Below are 19,230 nucleotides of genomic sequence, written 5' to 3'. Positions count from 1 at the left end.
AAAAGCACAGTCTACGCACAGTCTTTTCTTTTTCTTGGTATGGCCAGATAGAATAGGGCGTTTTTCACCGTTGTTTACCTTTGAGGAACGCAGTGGCGAGTGGTGACTTTTTCGAGTAGACATGCTGAAGTGTCACATATGCGAGCGCCCGCAAAGGCGCGGGCAGAAAATTTGGGGGGTATTTTTATTATTAATTTCAATATTAAATGTTATTTTATACTGCTGTGTAGGTATAAAATTAAAGCGGAAATATTCAGGACTGACACAGGTTGATACGCACACACTGTAATGTAACCATTTCCGTCGTGCATGAAATGACAAAATCACAATTTGCCAATTCGTTGGAATTTACAGTATCCGGAACTGGCTCGTGCCCATGATGTAAACTCAACCCAGGAGAAGGGAAAAAATGGCATAGCAGAAAAGGCGCAAGAGGTTTCAACCAACAATAAAGTTTACTGACCTATTTGGACAGCCACCTCGCCACTGATGTTTCTTGTACGTCCTTTCTTGAAAGTGAGGAACGAAATTTGTCCCCGTTTTCGTGATGATTGCTCCAGTAAGGACGACCACTTGAAATGATATTTTCGCTGGACCGGACCGGAGGAGCACGGCCGAGAACCCGATTTGTACCCAGAGCACGGGCATCTATTACTGGATTTGTTTGTACAAAGTACAACAGACTTCTGTAGACCCCAATGAAGCATACATACTGTATTTACTCTTCTCTATATGCGAAGAATTAAACACTTGCAGTTTGTTGAGTAGGACAATGTATGTCTTTCTAAGTCTATGAAATTGCAGGGCAGTTTCATCTCATATTTATCATCACATCAAATGAATACCTGCTTTTCCACCAACAAGCCCAGGATCTTTGAGTTCTGGGTAAAGAGAGTTCTTGGTGGAAAAGTTCAGCAGGGAATTTATAATTGTGCTTCCACAGCGTCTCAGAGTTCTCGGTAATTAATTCAAATGAGTTTGATTACGCATAAGTTTGATGAGCCCAGCCAATGCAAAAATAACACCCCCCCAAATTTGACCAACCAATCAGCCTTGTTTATTGCAGCCCTCCCCCTCAAAGTTCCAGCCTAGCTCAGCAAGACCCTGCTGCTAAGATCGTACTTGGATGCCCCCCTGTGGAATTTAATTACCCCGGAAATTGTTGGTGGAAAAACGAGCAAACTGAATTTTACCAAGATAAACTGAAAAGTTCTCCAAACGTTCTCTTGTGATGGCAGCTGGAGAGATTTCAGAACACTTTAATGGTATTTGTACATGCATTTGTTTGTTGTCATTTTTGTGTTGACATTCTTGAAATTTAGGTTAATATGTCCAGAATTCACATCATGTATGAATTCAGGAAATATAGGACATTTTTCAAATAGAGCAAGTCAGTTTTTTTTTTTTTAGTTTTTTTTACGAAATATACTGTGAGTTCTTGGGAAAAAAAAAAAAAAAAAAAAAAAAGACTGAATCCAAATTTTTCATCTTAACAGCGACATTTTGGACAATTGGTGTGCTTTCAACTTTTTGAAACAATTTGGGGATAGTTTTCTTTCAGTTGTCAGACTTGTCTTAGTACCCATAAAGGCGTAATTTGATGAGTTTGATGTGGGAGAGACCTGAACGCAACCCCATCAAACACCTCCGGGATGTGCAGTTTGCATGTTCTGCAGTTTTCTCCAAGTCCTCCAGTTGTCTTAGTCTGTACATGTGTCTGGTTCATTGAAGACTCTAAATCATCTATTTGAATGGCAGTGTTTGTTTTTATGCAGAGATGGGAAGTAACAAAGTACAAAAGCTTTTTTTCAGTACTTCGTACTTCGCTGAGTATTTTTTTTTTTTTAGACATTTTACTTTTATCTGTTAAATTTTGACACAAGTATATGTACTTTTTACTTGATACATTTTAGAAACAAGGTCGTTACTTTTGTTTTTAAATGCATGAAAACGATTACAATACTTGACCTGGAAGAAAAAGCAGCCGTCAATGTCTCCTGGCTCCGCCAATTTTCTGAAGCGTTACACACGGTCCCCTACATGGCAGCTTGTGATTGGCTCTACGACACGCTATCAAATGTCGTGCAATTGGCTAGATTCATAGAGAGAGTCTGGCCAACTGAAAACACGGACGCCATGTTGTTACTCTCGGTCACAGGGCGGGCGTGCGCGCAAGCGTGTAGCGCATGAGCATGCCAACCGTTTTGCATGCAAAATAACTTTATTTCACAAACTAGGTGTACACTTTCTTTTATGTTTTCCCCTTGTTTTATTTTTTTCAACCTTTGATGTATTTGACAAGCCAATAATATAAGGACCTTTTACTAGGACAGGTCAGGTCATCTTTATTTATATAGTGTATATCAGGGGTGTCAAACATATGGGCCGCGGGCCAGATCAGGCCCGCAAAGGGGTTTAATCCGGCCCGCCAGATGATTTTGTAAAGTTAGAAAAAATAACTAAATTGTAATGTCAGACAAATTAATCAGATGGCCACAATCAAAATGTATAAAATGTGTAATTACACAAGCAGTCCTCAGATAAACAATGCAATTTGTACGGGGGAATCGTCCTGGATGTTATTTTACACACAACTTAAGGTTACGATTTGTTTAATTATTAATTATTATTATTATTATTATTATTATTATTATTATTATTATTATTATTATTATTATTATTAGTGATAGACCGATATGGTTTTTTCAAGGCCGATACCGATACAGATTATTTGTAGTCAAGTCGGCCGATAACCGATATTTCAAGCCGATATTCATTTGCAGTAAAATGGGGAGGGGGGGGGGGAATTCTTTCAAACTATATATAATTTCTCACTGAGTAACAAATTCATGTGAATGTAGCTCATTTGGGGTTTTTGTTAGGGTTCGTAAAAACGTTTCAAAAAGATTTTTGCGGTGAAAAATTGTGTGAATATGTTCCAAATGTGTTTACGACAAATAAAAACTGACTGCGAACATCTTACACATCCTGATGAAAACCCCAAATTCGCTACGTTCGCAAGTATCCCCTGCTCAGTGAGCTTTATCGGCCTTCAGATTCAAAACATGGCCGATGCCGATATTTGTCAAAATGCCAAATATCGGCGCCGATAATCGGCCCCGGCCGTGTTTTCAGTTGGCCAGACTCTCTCTATGAATCTAGCCAATTGCACGACATTTGATAGCGTGTCGTAGAGCCAATCACATCATCTATCCCTAATTATTATTATTATTATTATTATTTTTTTAAATTATAGACATAGACCGACATAAATGTATTAAATACGACACAAATTCAATTACTGGTGGTTAACACAAATAGATGACAAGGATTAGCAATTAGCGTCCTTATAACGTCATTAACTGCGCCACGCAATGCATTCTGGGAACAACATATATACAACAAAACAGGTCGATTTAATACGTCCAGATTCGTATACCGGCAAAGTGTTTCCGCGTTGCATTTGCAATTGTGTTATTTTTCGGAACAACATGATTACAGTTGAGCTCCGTAATTTAGGGCTGGTCCACAAATGTGCGTATAAATGATGGTAGTTATATAGCGTTATTTTACCGATGCGGCCCACTTGGTAATATATTTTCCTCCATGCGGCCCCTGAGCCAACATGAGTTTGACACCCCTGGTGTATATGGTACATTATTACTGTATACGGATTTTGATTTTCAATGTTGAATGCTGGAAATGTATCAGTGTGTTCATACATAACACACAATATGTTCAAATAAGACATCTGATTACATGTACTTGCTTTATCTCCTGTCAAGATACTTGAGAATAAAGCCAATTTTTCATGGTATCCATGAAGGTATTATAACAGGTTCCTCTGTAATTTGTTTGTCATAATGAATATATGGTCCTAAATTTAAATTTAAACGTGATTTCAGTGTAACTGACAACCAAATGTCATATTTTCTTTTGAATTTGTATCAATGACTTTCAATTGTGCATGCACAATATTTAGAACTTTTATTTACAACACAAAATCCACAATAACTCATTTTCATATTATAGGCCCCGTTTTATTTGATGATGTGCAAATCAGTGCAAGTAGTGATTACTTTGAACCCCCTCCAGGCACTTTTATCCTTACCTGATAGCACCGCGCATGGCCCAACAACAGGAGATAGTGCGGTTGCCTGGACAACTGATGGCTGGATTACAGGTTGAAAGTTAAGAGAGTTAGCATGCAAGGGGGAGGAAGGAGTGTAATAAGGCAGTCAGATAGTGCTTGGATCAATGGTCTTCAGTCCGTCTCCTACTGCTTTTCATTTTAGCCCATGTTTAAAAAGTGATTTCAGACCTGGCAATGTAGGTGAATGCAATCAATTGCATGGAGGGATACGAAACCATTAGTATTCTCCGACTTTTCAAAAGCATGCTGTCAAGTCTTATTTCTTTTTTTTTTTTTTTTTATTGGATATCCATCCATCCATTCATCCATCCATCCATTTTCTTGACCGTCACAAGGTCGCGGGGGGTGCTGGAGCCTATCTCAGCTGGCTCTGGGCAGTAGGCGGGGGACACCCTGGACTGGTTGCCAGCCAATCGCAGGGCACACAGAGACGAACAACCATCCATACACACAAGCACACCTAGGCACAATTTGGAGCGCCCAATTAACCTGCCATGCATGTCTTTGGAATGTGGGGGGAGACCAGAGTACCCGGAGAAGACCCACGCAGGCATGGCGAGAATATGCAAACTCCACCCAGAAAAGCTGGAACCCGGGGGGCGTGGGGGGTTGTGCCTTGGTGCTGCCGCGGCTTGGGGGATTCTGGGGGGCCGTGCTCGCTTTGCTGGGCCACGGTCGACGGCTCCCCTCTTTGGTGGCGGTCCTTATGCAGCCAGATCCATCACACCAGCATCACCTGAAATTCAAACAGAATTCGCCTCTCCCTCCCACTGCTCGTTGAATCAGTGGGTGCTGGTGTCTGTGGATCTCACTCTGCTTTATCTATCCTTCCCTCCTTCCTCTCTTTAGTTTTTCCTCTGGTCTTTTGAGATCTCCTTAATTTGTTGAAATTTAGAGGTTTCGGGGGTTGCCCTAAGACTCTGGTTTTGTAACCATATGGATGGCAGGAGGTGTTTGGTTGGTGCTGGATTTCACTTTGATTTATCTTTCTTTTCTTTGACCTTTCCTCTGGTCTCCTGACCTTCTGAACTTCACGATTCTGGCGAGACTCTGAAGTATCCGGTTAAGGTGAAGGGTAATGGGATTTTTATTAGGTTTAGGTGAATTAATGAGCATAAATTTACACGAATTACGCACACGCATACCCCCGCACACGCACTCACACACGCACTCACACACGCAAACGCACACATACGCACACACACAAAAAAAAAAAAAGAGAGCAAGGATGATAAGATGTTGAATTCTGAGCTCGCTCTTAAAAAAATAAAATCAAAAATCAAAAATAAAATACAAATAAGAAACCAAACCATAAATTTCAACAGTTCCCAGGTGTCTTAAAGGAGACATTATGTTCGTAATTTAAAACAATTGACAGGTGCTTTAATCGCATTGATTATAATGTGAAATCTGCTCATGATAGGGCGTGATACCTCTCATGGAGTGTGCCAACTGTCATCCTGCCCCACATACAACTGAGAGCCCAGCGTTCAAATGACAGCAAGTAGGCTGGATCTTGCTGGCTGGGTCCTACCGCCGTTTGGCCATTTCCTCTTCCTCATTGTTCATCGAGCGTTCGTGGAGGCTTGCTGCTCACTGTTGCACCCTGTTAGCGGAAAGTGTGGTCAAACTGGGTGTTAAGATACACCCTGCACCAAAGTCAAGTTGAATGTACCACTACAGTTTGTCACTCAGTCAGTACCCATATATATATTTTTCCATTTAACAGAAATGATGACTGATGTTATTAATATATTTTTCTAACTTTTGCCAGTTTTTGATTCTAAAATCAATCAAAAATCTTGATGAAACCTTTTGTATCATGGATTGACTATGCAGCTGTAGTTTGTTTGTACTCTGCTTACATTCAGCAAATGATTACGTTATAAAAGTTTGGCCATTAACCTCTCATTGGCTCGGGGGTGCATACCAATCTGCATACTGTTATTTCTTAATGGCACAGTAGGCTATGTGCACGTAATACAGCTATTAGTTATGTATGAGCCTTTTCATATATCAGAAGTCAACTTTTTGTCTTGGTGGAGAAACCAAGGCAACATTGTTATAAACAGTTAACAAAAGCTGTCATTCTACCTCAATATTGAGTGTTTGAATGAAATTTTAATAGTACACATAAGAAGGATTCATGCTTCAGTTCTTTGAATGCGGGCGGCAGATAGTTTACATAAATAGCCTCGATAGTTTCATTTTTTTCCGTTTTAGTTGTATTTGGTTTTGTGTCACGTTGTGGTTCGTTTCACGTCTGAAATGGCAGATATGATCATTCTTCTCAGCATTTTCCTTAATAAGAACTGTGAGTCCATGCTGTACTTGCAGCTAATCCGAACTTGGTTGCTAGGTTGTTCTGTTTTCTTTTACTCTATATCTGTACACAAGGTTAGGTTGGCCCATCAATGTGAACAATTAAGTGTGCAGTCATTGAAATTTATGTGTAAATAAATATTGCATGTTTTTTTTGTTTTTTGTTTTTTTGTTTTTTGTTTTTTTAAGGCTCTCTAGTGAAAATGAAAACAAACTCAAGTTTATAGACCTGATAATAATACTGGTTAAAAATGACCCTGTGAGAAATTCATTGTTAAGTTCATAAAAAGTAAATTGTTAATAGAATCCAAATTTGTAAACAGCTACTATACAGAATAAAAAATCAAAGGAGTCAAGGACCACATTCACATATAATTAGGGCCCGACCAATCAATCGGCCGCCCATCATTGGCCTTCAAACATCGGCCAAAACGATCGCCAATTGGACGATTATTTTCCCCTTAAAACGTTGTTGAAGAAAACGTGCCCTGAATGCACCATTTTGCTTGAGTAGCATTAGCAACTAGCAAGTGTGTAGCGTATGTTATTCTGTTGTTCCTAAGCATCCTTTAAGCTATTTAATGACACCGCAGTTGGAGTTAAATGTAAAACTAAATACACAACATTAAGAATTACATCCACTGTATATTTCAATACAAAACATGCTTCGTTTTTACAACGTTGCTAGCCTAGCGCTAACAGGAAGTTAGCAAATGCTAACAGGAAGTTAGCATCGACTTCAGGAGTGTTTTTCCTTCAAATAACGAATATCCACACACAAATCTTGTGGGAACACATATCCACAGATGAGATAACACTACGCAAAGGCACAAATTCTTCCCAATGTGTGAAAAACTAGTTACTATAATACAAGTCAATCGCAGCTTTCTTCTGTATTCACTTTATGTGTGTATCCTACACTGCCCCCAAGAGGCCAAAACGCACAGGAACAGTCAGAATTTGTTCTTACTGTTTTTTCAGTTGCTATTATTTTAGTTTATTCTATTCTTATTTAACTTTCTTATTGGTTTTATTTTGTCATTGTACTTTCAAGTTATATTATATTATAAATTTGATATTTCAAGGATTCCAATACTCCCCCCACCCCCTCAAAATTCAAGGATGCAAACATCCAAGGATTTTTTATTTTTTATTTTTTGGCTTAACATATTTCCACATTACATGGCACGAAATACAATCCCTGAGGTCCCAGGTTAGCCCAGTAAGTCCCAAGACTTGTGAAAATAACACAAGATAAAAATATATGAAAGAAAAGGTTAATGCTTTACAGTACTTGTAAGAAAGTAAGAATGGTTTTATTATGGATACATAAATCTATACAATAACCTTGTATACTTCAAGAATGATTTTTTATATAGACTTGTCATTCAAAGAAGAGAAACTTAATTTGTGCGTAAGTGGCACCCATTGAAAAGGAATTGGGGAGGAGTTAATTTTATGCATTACATATTTTTAGATAATCGGCAGATTAATTGGTAATCTGTATTTTTTTTTCTGCCAATAATCGGCATCGGCCTCAAAAAATGCGTAACGGTCGGGCCTTAAATATAATTAATTAATTTATTATTAGTTTCACAAGTCACGTTGGTGACCATTGACAGCTTTTGATCTTTAATGGAAGGGTACAATTTCCTCCTAGGTGGGAACAACTATTAGCTACTGAGAAAGTCCAATAAAATAATGCAGATGTACATTTGACAATACAACAGAAGAAACAAAACACTATTTGACAGTAGAAACCAAATGTGAAATGATAACTGTTAATTCAACACTTTAAAAGTAAAACCTGTGAAGGAGTTAAATATTTCACTTATGCAATACAGTCAAATAGTGGCCAAAGAAATGTAAATAGGATGCAGACTGCGCACTTCCTTCTGGTGGTTCCTGTTTACATTTTTAGCATATCAGTTGATCATTTCCATACACAAATACACTTATTGTCAAGTGCATACACTTGCACAATGTAATTAGTTCAAATACAAGAAATCCTGCCTGTTTCGTTCAAGAATTTACGTGAGTTTGTTATTATTATTGCAACCAGATGAATGAACACGTTACCTTCTTAAAAGAATACCTCTCTATGTTAATGAAAATGGAACATTTCTACCTTTGTATAGGCATAATTTTCAATAAATATATTTACTGGTTCTCATTGCCTGTGCAAGTGTGTTAATTGTTGAGGTAGGTGTGTGGTAGTATGACTGTATATTGAATCTGTAGCTGCATTGGCAAACTTTTTTATCTCCCAAAGTGGTGGTGTACTCCGTCTACTGCCCAAAGCCGGCTGGGATAGGCTCCAGCTCCCCCGTGACCCTTGTGAGGATTAAGCGGTGAAGCAAATGGATGGATGGACATTTCATGTAGCCTGAGAACACACACAGTCACCATTAAGCACCTTTCTATGGTGGAGCAAACCAATCCAAACAGACAGTGGAAATAACCAATCAGCAAAGAGCGGAAGTTACATCTAAATATAGATGACATCATGGAATTTCATTCTTTCCGATGAAATGTACATGTCGTGTTTCTCCCAGCTTTATCTGTGGCATTTTCGCCATAGACACAGAAAATAACCTGAAAACGCCGCAGAGAAATCAATATCTTCAAGTTAGGTGGTGTTAGCGAGTGTCACCGGAAAATGGCCGCCGTGGCTTCGCTTCTTGTGACGGCAAGTAAGCATCATTTTTGGTCCATTCATATATGGCTGTGATCTTGACACAGTCACACGTCTTTTTTTTTTTTAATGTAAATAAATGCTTTCCGTCATCTGCTGGGGTTATGGTCATTAAGAAATGAGTTTAACACTAAAGGAAACAAACTATTGTTTCTTGCATTAGCCATTTTGAATGGAACTCCGCTGCCTTAGAGTGATGCTGTTTTTGAAGAATTGGTTTTGAACCAGACAAGAGCGGTCAATAGCAGCCTTTCCAGACCCACTTTCTGTCTTTCAAGAAAGTGGGTGTGGCTTCCCAGGCTACATTTCATGTACAAGAAAATTCCAAGTGCTTTGCATAAAGTCAAAATAAATTATTCGAAGAAGGATTTCCGTTGCAGTTTGGTGAACACAACATTCAAAACTGATGCTCCTCCCATTTGGCTGCTCTTGCGACATGAAGCGGTGACATGACTAACCTATAGGCCATATCTTATTTTGAAATGACTTGGTCAGAACCAACAAAAGCCCAAAACGGGTCACAATACTGGCTACGGGCTAATATGGAGTAAAAATCATGCCAAAACCCCGCAAACACACAAAACCTGACTTACGTACACAAAACGTGATCTACACACACAAAAATGATCCATGCACACAAAATGTCATTCACAAATTAATGCAAACCCAAGAACCACATGCGCAATGCCAGTAAACTTTATAGCAGCGGGCCATTCAACAGCGCCGTATAGAGAGAGAAAGTTTAACCAACTCGTTTCAGAATTACTACGCTGTGATTGGTCAACTACTGGTCACAAGACATATGGATGCCTTGTTATTGGTGCTGCGATTACGCAATGTATTGCAATAGACGTTTCCAGAGCCGTAGGTATTTCTTTTGTTGTTATCACTTACATATTGCAATGCCGTGTTGCTCAGCATGGAGTTGTTCACAATCACAACGACCAGGCAGTGGAGTTATGATGCAGGGTTAGTTAGTGTTAAATTTGTCACGTTTCGGTTCAGTGGGGTTGGAGTTTTGTTTAGTTTTTGGGTGTTTATGTTCTCTTTTGTCCGGTTTCGTCTCACCTAGTCTCATCATAGTTAACCTCGTCCACCTGTGTGTGTCTCCCCTCCCTGTATGTGTTAACAATTAGTTCCTCTGCCTACCTGCTGTGTTCCCCAGATGTGTCTTGTTGGAGTCTCGTTAGTGTGATGTATTTAGTATGCTTTGTGTGTTCCTTCCGGGTGGGAATATTGTCCCTGTTGTCTTGTCTTGTCTTGTCTTGTCTTGTCTTGTCTTGTCTTGTCATGTCATGTCTTGTCCTGTCCTGTCGTCATTGCTGTTCTCGTCGTCTAAGTCTAGTTTCCCCACATCACCTAAGTAGTTTCCCCACATGAGCTAAGTCTAGGTTACCCACGTCGCCACAGTCAAGTTTCCCCATGTCGTCTGGTCAAGTTTCTCCTAGGGGTGGGAATCTCTGACATGAGGCCGATTCGATATGTATCTCGATACACAGGTTGCGATTCGATTGAAAAACGATTATCTTTCAGAACAGAACGGTTCGATACGGTTCGATTAAGTTTGGGAACGATGCAATTTTCGATTCGATACGATTCATTTTAATATTCAAAACTTATAGTGACATTTGTTGCAAACATTAATCTTAAAACACCACAAATTTTTACAGTATCTACAAATGTGTAAAAAAAGAACAACAACAATGTCTTCTATATTTTTATATATTGAATCAATTATTTAAATGGACAACAACAAAGGGCTGGGCGATATGACTGAAAAATGTATCAGTTTAAATATTTATTAGTCGTTATTGAGAGTTATAATTTTTTTTTTTTTTTTTTAATTCAAAATAAGGATCAGGAAAACAAAAGGCTGATAATTCAATTTGAAATATAAATATTTAACCTTTAAAAAGAGACACCAACACAATTAAACAGAATATGTGCACATTGTGAAGTATTTCAGAAACATAAATTTAAGACATGAAATAAACCTACCGTCTGGAACAATAAATCTATCAAACACATTTTAACCACTTAATATATGCAAAAATATTTCCAAAAGTGCCCTTCCCTTTTTTTCAACAATTTTTGTTTTTAACAAATGTTGTTTTTATTTTGCCATCACATTCATTTTTGGTTAATGTCTGACATCTTTTTTGTTTTTTTAATCTGAGACACGATGATGACCACGGAATCACTACTGTTTATGTTTTGTTTTTTGGGCTGTAGTTCATTTTGAGTTTGATGACGTAATCGCGGGCACGTCTCAGTTCTCCTATCTGCTACTCATGTTAGTTGTATACATTGACAGGGAGCCACAAACTGAGAAATGAGATACTTGCGGTGTGCTTTTAGCTTAGCTGGTGTGTTGGCTGTGGGACATACCTGTGTCATTTGAATCCATGCATTGGATCGTCACGGGAGTTATTATTTTTGGCTCGCGCGCAGTACCAACGCCGGCCCGGGACATACAAGTGCACCGAGAGGACTCGATAGCCATGGGAAATACCGAGATGTACGGCACCGGCTTTTGCTAACTGTCTCCAGTTGCATGTTGTCACTCGTTGTGCGCGACTGCGCGCGCGCGTGCCGTGTCGCGAGCACGGCGTTGACTGTGGGCGCCCCCCCCCTCAAAAAAAAAAAGGTGCATAACGTCTTTGCATTATGTTTACAACATCCGGGGAATGAAGCGTCTCTGAGTGCTACTTTGCTAGCTCTCTGTAAACACGAAAGTAGCTTGAATAGCGATGCTACTGAAATGTAAACAAAACAATTAGAGTACGGTGCAGAACTCCTCCTATTGTTATGAAAACCATAAAGCCTCACTTGCAACTGATTCACAGCCACGCGATATCTGGTCCACAGCTTTACAAGCAATGTATCTAAGGATTCCCGGCGGATTTTGTATCGGTTGACAAGTCTGCTACCGATACGGTCGTTTAGCTCCCCTTGACGAACGATGGTTCGGTCGAATCGTTTTTTTTGTCCCACCCCTAGTTTCTCCACGTCTGGCCAAGTGTCTCTCTCTCTCACCTCCAAGTGTGTCTCGCTCCACGTTCCTGCCAAGTCTCTCCTACATTGCCAAGCCAAGTTTCCCCTTGATAAGCCAAGTCTCCCCACGCTCTGTCAAGTGGGCCCACGCTTTGGCAAGTGGCCCCACGTTCTGCCCAAGTCCTGTCCCATCATGGTTTCCATTCCTCTCTCGTCCCATCCTCTCGTGCCTTATTTGTCAACAATAGTCCTCATGTTGGCGGCACGGTGGTTAGCACGTCCGCTTCCCAGTTCTGAGGTCTCCGGTTCGAGTCCAGGCTCGGACCTTCCTGGGTGGAGTTTGCATGTTCTCCCCGTGCCCGCGTGGGTCTTCTCCGGGTACTCCGGTCTCCTCCCACATTCCAAAGACATGCATGGCAGGTTAATTGGGCGCTCCGAATTGTCCCTAGGTATGCGTGTGAGTGTGGATGGTTGTTCGTCTCTGTGTGCCCTGCGATTGGTTGGCAACCAGTCCAGGGTGTCCCCCGCCTACTACCCAGAGCCAGCTGAGATAGGCGCCAGCAGCCCCCGCGACCCTTGTGAGGAATAAGCGGTCAAGAAAATGGATGGATAGTCCTCATGTTCCTCACCTTGTCTTGTCGCTGCACCACCACAGCCATGCACCCCCCATCCTGACAAAATAAAGTAAAATAACACGATTTGATGTAAGGGGGACTGCACAATGCAGCTTTCTACCTCGTCAAATGAGTGGTGTGCCGTGTTACTTTTTTTTTTTTTTTTAAATTAAAGACTTTAGACTAATGAAGTGTTTTATCAAGAGTTAAAATTGATTATAAGTTACAATTAGCTTTAAGTCCAGTCAGATGGGATAGGGGACAGCCTCCCAGAGCTGAGGACGCAAGATCGAGTCCAGGCTTCGGCCTTCCTGGGTGGAGTTGCATGTTGTCTGCGTAGGTCTACTCCGGTCTCTTCCAACATTTCAAAGACATGCATGGCTTGATTGGGCGCTCCGAATTGTTCCTAGGTGTGCTTGTGAGTGTGGATGGTTGTTCGTCTCTGTGTGCCCTGCAATTGGCTGGCAACCAGTTCAGGGTGTACCCTGCCTATTACTGCCCGAAGCCAGCTGGGATAGGCTCCAGCACCCCCGCGACACGAGTGAGGAAAAGTGGCACAGGAGAGGAGGAGAGGAGTGATCTGTCAATCACCTGGCGTGGCATTGGCACCTCATGCGTTAGCAAAAAAGTACAGGGCATGATCCACCCTAAACTAAATTCTCTGATTGACACATCAGTCCTCATACCTTTAATTAACCAATAAGACAGCAAGTGCAGGCCAGCCAGTTAGAGGCAGCGGAGGGTGGGTCATGGCCACTGATCTGTATATATTACTGGATAGCCGATAGCAGTGCTATGGCACTGGCCGATTCGATCCAGTAAAATATACAGATCAGTGATCTTGGGTGGACGGTGCGCAAAAACTGCACACCCAGGAGGATTCAGAAGTGGATAGACGCAAGATTGAGGATTTAGAAGTGGGTAGACGCAAAACTGATGAACAAGAAGGGGGTATACGCCATATCCTACGTATACTCTGGACTACACCACTGCTCATTAATTCACCTGAAACCTAATAAAAATCTCATACCCTTCACGTTAACCGGATACTTCAGAGTCTCGCCAGAGTCGCGAAGTTCAGAAGATCAGGAGACCAGAGGAAAGATCAAAGGGAGAAAAAAAATGAAGTAAAGGGAAATCCAGCAGCAACCAGACACCACCTGCCACCCACATGGTTACAAAACCAGAATCTTTCACCAACCCCAGAAACCTCTAAATTCCAACAGATTAAGGAGATATCAAGAGACCAGAGGAAAAACTAAAGGAAGGAAGGAAATAAGGAAGGATAGATGAAGCAGAGTGAGATCCACTGACACCAGCGTCCACTTATTCAGCGACCAGTGGGAGGGAGAAGCAAATTCTGTTTGAATTTCAGTAGATGCTGGTGTGGTGGATCTGGGATGCATGAGAACATCCATCAAAGAGGGGAGCTGTCGACCCCGATCCGACAAGGCAAGCGCAGCCCCCTCAAGGCCCCACAGGCCGCGGCAGCGCCAGGGCACAACTCTCCGGGCCCCGTGACGGCCACCAGCCGGAGAGCCAACCCAGACACGGACAGGCAGGCTCCCATGGTTGCCAGTCACTGGGAAGCAACACATTTTCTGTATATCCCTTCCGCCACACAAAATGCTCACATTGCACAAAGTGCAAGTCGCACCGCCTCCGCTTTCCACATTAAAGATGATAACTTAGTATCTCTACTTCCAAATACCTTGGCGCCATTTCCTTGTTTAGTCCTGCCGCTCGATGGCATTAATAGTGTCACCGTAGTAGAGTGACGCCATGCCGCATGCACTGTGTGGAAAAATGCGGGTGCGTTGCGTGTCGACTGCGTCTCAGCTGCGGCGTGCCGCAGCCCTTCCGCAAGGATAGCCTATTTTCTATTTTTGCCGGACGCCGCAGTGGTAGACCTCCGGCAAATGGCAAGCTAGCACAAAACACATCGAGCGGGACAGGAAGACCGACGCAGTTTCAAAATAAATTTCCGGTTATCTTTCAAGATAAAACACTCGCCAGCTCCTATTTCGCAAGCATGCTAGCAAAACGTGATGTGGGCGTAGACGGGCTTGGAGTTAACGTGCGAGGTGCTCATTCACGGTTTAGACACCAGCGAACATGGACGAGGAGAGGTTTATATTGGAGGTAGAAAGCCACAAAATAATAAAAGTCCACCTCTCTTTCTGCTTCTCTGTTGAGCACAGACTTTCTGTGTGTTTGTTGTTGTTTTTAATGCCACATGATCGCGCGCGGTCATGCGAGACACGGCGGGAAGTGGTCGGCGACGGAGCTGCCGGACCGCAGCTGTGCGGAGCCGGTGTGGATTGGCCAAAAAATTGACGCGTCCGGAGCACGCAGTCAAGACGCACCGCACCGCAGCCGCACCGCACACGCAACCGGTGTAAACCCGGGGTAACAGATGAAACTTCTGACACCATATCGAGTTAGTTAGAGTAAGTCATGACGCAGCAGAAAGTCCATGCTCGTGCTATTACACTCTTTTTAGTTTTTTAATTATTTGTTTTGTTTTGTTTTTGTTTCTTTGTTTGTCTTTTGTTTTACACGCACACACATTCTCCACAAATAAACGTGGTCTCCGGGTGGGACACCAACCCGCGCCGCCAGCACCGAGCCGAGGGCAAGCGATGTCTCGCCAGTGCCCATTTACACTCCTTTATTAAACAAGACCTTTTCTTTTTATGCGGCTTTTTCGGCTGAAAACCAGGATGGACTCATGTTGACGACTCGGAAGCCACGTTTAATCTCGAGAGGTTTTGCGAGACTTCCCGTCACATTCTTGAATGAACTCGGCTCGTGTGGAGTGTGTTGATTGTGCAGTGTGGCCGCACACCACGCACGGTAGGTTCAAGACTGGAACTCCCGTGATTTTTTTCTCTTCACGTGTGGTGTCTGTCAAAGATTGGAAATCGGCCGACAATTTTAAAATCTTGCCGTGTGAACCAGGCTTTAGTTTGGACGGCTGTAGTTTGTAACGACTGGAGGTGACATGCAGGAACAACACACATTAGACGTTTTTCCACCGCTGGAACTTTTGGAGAACTTTTCAGTTTACCTTGGTAAAATTCAGTTCTCGCATTTTTCCACCAACAGTAATTACCAGGGTAATTAAATTCCCCAGGGGCCATCCAAGTATTATCTCAGCAGCAGGGTCTTGCTGAGCAGGGCAGTAACTTTGAGGGGGTGGGCTGCAATGACCTAGGCTGATTGGTCAAATTTGGGTGCATTGTTTTTACATCAGCTGGACTCAATCAAAATCATTTGAATTAATTACCGAGAACTCTTAAGATGTTGTGGAAACACAATTCTAAATTCCCTGCTGAACTTTGACAACCAAGAACTCCCTTTACCCAGAACTCAAAGTTCCTTGGCTTGTTGGTGGAAAAATGCCTATTGTTGTTGGATCATTCCGCCATTCTTTATTGTCCCCCAGCAACATCGTTCCTTATACTAGGTTCCTACCTTGATAAGTGAGCTCATACTACACCCATAAACATATTCCATCTCCGTGTAACCTCTCTGGAGCACTTTGCACTTGCACTATGTCTGTCTTTTCTCTCAGTCTCCTCATCTTCGCTGCCTTCATACCCTCAGTCTTTTGCTCTATATTTTCTTTTTCTTCCTCACTTGGTCCCCCTCTCTCGTCTGGATCACACTGAACCTGACTGCCAACTCAGGCTTGACACTTTAAACACATTATCTTCAGCCCGTGCTGCATGCGGAATACCAATACACATACACGCACACACACACACACACGCGCGCTCATATTGGTACCCAAATGTCCGCAATTACCACTGTGAGCACACTCACATGGTGTCTGTGTTTCAGAGAAGACATGCTGTACATAGAGCTAGAGAAAGAAGGACGCTGAAAAAGTGAAAGCGGGGAAAATGACGCACACAGCAACAAAGCGCTTATTTTCCATCCAAAATAACACAACCTGCATGTGCTGCTTACGTCAAAAGAATTTTAAGCAGCTAACTATAAGCCCTTTATAAGACCTCTTCTGTGTTTGAATATGTGTGCATGTACACACTCAGGCACACACATGCCTTCCCACGACAACTCCTCAGTTGCCTTAGCCTCTGTAGGCCACCTTTCAAATCTCCTTGCCTCTCTTTCTCCTCACTTGTTGATTCACGCACCTGATCTTTCCATCAAAGACACATTAGAGCGCTCAGTGTTGCTCGGCATGGATCTCCTTTTGCCTGGGGGCAAATCTTTCCCTCCATTCTAGGGGTTATCACATGATTCTCTCTGTCTGCATCCAGCGTTTATATGTGACCGAAAGGCCTCATCACATTTCACACCCCAAGTACATGAACGCATCACATGAAAATGTCTGCACCATTATCATTTGAATTCATTCTATGTTGCTCCACAAATATTATTGTGTGGATGCTTGAGGCAATCATTTAAACTAATGTTATTGTGCATGGATGTTTTTGCACCTGTGCTATTGCTTCAAAACAAGGATCCAACAATAATGCAGCCACAAATCTTCAGCGTAAATCCGGCCCCCGAGTATTAGTATTGAGGAAGCCTACACTAAAGACATTTGGTTTCAGTTTAAAAAATAATATGAGACAAAAGGTCACAATTCCAGTGTTGATATCAAGGCATTTACATCTGCATGTGTCAAACAACTCAGCTCAGCTCAACTCAACTCAACTCAACTCAACTCAACTCAACTCAGCTCAAGTTTATTTATAGCTTTCAAACAGCCTGAACTGTCACAAAGCGCTTCACAGAAAGACAAAAAACAAACATAACAAAAACATTAACACCAATACAATACAGTCACAACAAATCAACATTCTTCCATCCCTACATGCGCTTTGATGGACAGGACAGAGGACCTTTCGTTTGAACCCACAAGTGAGCAAAAACTTAAAGTAACATTTAATATTTGGTGGCATATCCCTTACTTGCAATAACTGCATCAAGACTGCGATCCATTGACACACCAGATTGTTGCATTCTTCATTTAAAATGCTTTTCCAGGCCCTTACTGCTGCCCCTTTTAGTTCTAGTTTGTTTCTAGGGGTTTCTCCCCTTCACTTCCTATTCAGGAGGTAAAATGCATGCTCTATTGGGATAAGGTCTCGGGGATTGACTGGGCTAGTCTAAGACTTTCCACTTTTCCTCCTTGTTTGAAGTCCTTTGTTGTGTTGGCAGTGTGAGGAGACTGTCAAGACAACCCTACCAGAAACAAGAACTGAAAGAGGCTGTTATGTTTGCGGTTGTGGTGCGTGGTTGAGAACCCAAATCCAGGGAAGCAGAGCGAGGAGGTACAAGTGGAGTTCAATCAAGGCTTTAATAGAAAAAACAAGGAGGCAAACAAGGTACTGACTGCGAACCAAAAAAACACCCAAGTCCAAGGTAAGCGAGGTGTGACGTGACAACGGGGCAACGCAGTGACAGCAGGACACATGGGACAACAACAATGGATCGACACAGAAAGAGGGGAAACACGAGACTAAGGCCCTGTTCACACGGAAGCAAAGCTAGCTTTGTTCCGCAAAAGAATCTTGTACAGACAGAAACGTTTCAAGACATGCGAGTGTCCAAAGGAAGACGCTGAGGACGTTTAACGGCTGTAATATTTATGCCAAGTCTGGAGTGGCGCTGTAGGGAGCTGTCACAGGGAGCTGAGAACATTTTCTTGGGAGCAGTAATGTGGCGGCCTCACGGCTTCAAAAGTCTACTCCTGTCCGCTATCCAGTAATATATACTGATCAGTGAGACGAACACAGGAGAAGTGACAATGGCGGGTGATTCAAGTACAACATCTCGCAAAATATTTTGGTGTAAAAGCATAAACAAGCTAAGGAGGTTGCGCAAAACTTGTTGTTCACAGACTGGCGGTTTTCACGCAGTCACTCGGAGAATTGGAGCATAAGTCAAGAATACGTTGTCATCGAGCTGCGACCACTACGTCATCACTGGAGGAGTATCCTGCAGGGCACATTTTGGAATCTTTCTTCTCTGGAGCCCGGTTCCAAAATGATCGGTTTCAAGCACCGAAACGGCGCCACCATGTGAACGAACTGCCCAAACAGTAAGAAACATGTGTGAATACATTGAAACGGGCTTTCGCATGGACTGGGCCTTATCCTGCATTGGAGGATGGTCAGAAGTCGGACTTTTCCGAGTTCAAACCAGGAAGTGTGTACGGGAACGCCCCCTTGAACTCGGAAATTACACTTGTGAAGTCGGAAGAAAAAAAGGACCCCGACTTCACCGGCGGACTACAATGTAACCTCACTCTGAATGGCAAAACACAATTTACTCGAATATAAAACTAGATAGCTTTCTTCATTCATAAATATTCGCCATAACTTCACGTAACGCAACGTAGGTGACAGTATTGCCGTTATATCCCTGCATGAAATTATACGGTAAACTACGTAACTGTATGGAATGCTTATGAA

The 19,230-nt window shown here is 42.2% G+C and overlaps 1 long non-coding RNA gene across 2 annotated transcripts in view; it reads right to left on the bottom strand.

Moving 5' to 3' along the window:
• The window catches only part of LOC144022049 (uncharacterized), a 60,268-nt gene that overhangs the window by 13,485 nt on the left and 27,553 nt on the right, over positions 1–19,230 (bottom strand). For both annotated transcript variants that reach the window (XR_013284253.1, XR_013284254.1), the window contains exon 3: positions 5,587–5,759. This is a non-coding gene — a long non-coding RNA (uncharacterized LOC144022049). The remainder of the gene's footprint in view (positions 1–5,586; positions 5,760–19,230) is intronic.

Source organism: Festucalex cinctus, chromosome 7, assembly GCF_051991245.1.
Source record: "Festucalex cinctus isolate MCC-2025b chromosome 7, RoL_Fcin_1.0, whole genome shotgun sequence".
Lineage (NCBI taxonomy): Eukaryota > Metazoa > Chordata > Actinopteri > Syngnathiformes > Syngnathidae > Festucalex > Festucalex cinctus.
This window is presented reverse-complemented; position numbering and strand designations above follow the sequence as displayed.